Here is a 1,368-nt window from a genome sequence, read left to right as displayed (position 1 = left end):
TCCCATAGGTGGATCTCTCCACTCGATGTTTCAGAGAACCGGGGTTACGACAGTAACCTATTGTTTCCTTGTGACATTTGCAGCGTTGCGCCCCGTTTCCATGGCAACTCCTTCCGCTCTGCGCGCTCGCCCATTAAAGCACGTCACGCGCGTTTACGTTACATAAATAAGCATATATATATATATATATAAATAAACATATCCCCCTTATTTTTCCTGTAAGAGTGGGCGTGGCCATTTGTAAATTTAATGTGTCTGGCTTCCGGTGTCATTCCAGCTATATTAGCTTGTTTTGCTGTTTGCTATTGGTTTGTAGTGCAAACAGTTTTACCATTTACTGCACTTTGGTCTTCTCGTTATTTCCCTATAACCATGACGGAGGACATTCTCTGTCACACCAAAGGACGTTTCAGCCTTTTGTGTCAATTAATGACCTTGCTATTCCAAGCTAACCTGTTATTAGCGGTAAGCAAGACACATTTGCATAATTTTCTATGATTATGTAGTTTAATATGCACTTTTTAATTTAAAAATATAATTTAGGGGTGTTACATTAATGGACAACAAAACGTAAAACATTTGTAGTGGTTCCAAAAGCACGACCTGGAAGTATTTATTCAGCGATCGGCGCTAAAACGTAATCTGTACGGAACATCGTTGTGTACGGAACATGGTTAGTCTACGTTACCCCTATATTGTTCTGTGTTTGCACAGCGTCATGCAGCCGCATAGATCTGACCTCTGTGGTTTGCATTTTGTATAGGCTATTGTCGCAAAGATTTAAATTTTTTTTTTGTTTTGTTTAATTATAATTCTTATAAAGTCATTTCGAGTCAAGCGAGATTTAATTTAGAGTTCTCAAATTTGTTCAGATCATCGCGGAATTCAAATGCTAGCTGAAAGATATGATTTGAATTTTTGACTGACAGACACGTTGAAGGGTGGGGGCACACTGGAGAGCCAATCAGTTTTCAGGAGGGGCAAGTGCCCCCATGGCCCCTCCCCTGTCTACGCCACTGGCTATAGGTGCACAATAATTCATCTTTAAACTAAACTGCAGATCTCATGCTATGAGAAAACATTTTAGTGAGATCAATGATCAATGATGCGCACTTACTTCGATATTATGGCAGACACTGCTGGATTCAGTGGTCGAACAGTCCATTATCCAGTTTGAATAGGTCCAATGATAATATCTTACTGTACAACCACAGCTGCACAGAGGTGTTGATGTCGTGTGAAGGCATCTCTACAACATTATGAAAAGTACCGCTGTATTTGAAGGCTACATCTTGAAGAAAATTGTAAGATTTATACGTTTCCTTTTTAAAATACTTTGTTAGTGACGTGCCGAGCCAGACATTTTTA

Source organism: Sinocyclocheilus anshuiensis, unplaced genomic scaffold (genome assembly GCF_001515605.1).
Source record: "Sinocyclocheilus anshuiensis isolate Anshui unplaced genomic scaffold, SAMN03320099.WGS_v1.1 scaffold1729, whole genome shotgun sequence".
Classification (NCBI taxonomy): domain Eukaryota; kingdom Metazoa; phylum Chordata; class Actinopteri; order Cypriniformes; family Cyprinidae; genus Sinocyclocheilus; species Sinocyclocheilus anshuiensis.
This window is presented reverse-complemented; position numbering follows the sequence as displayed.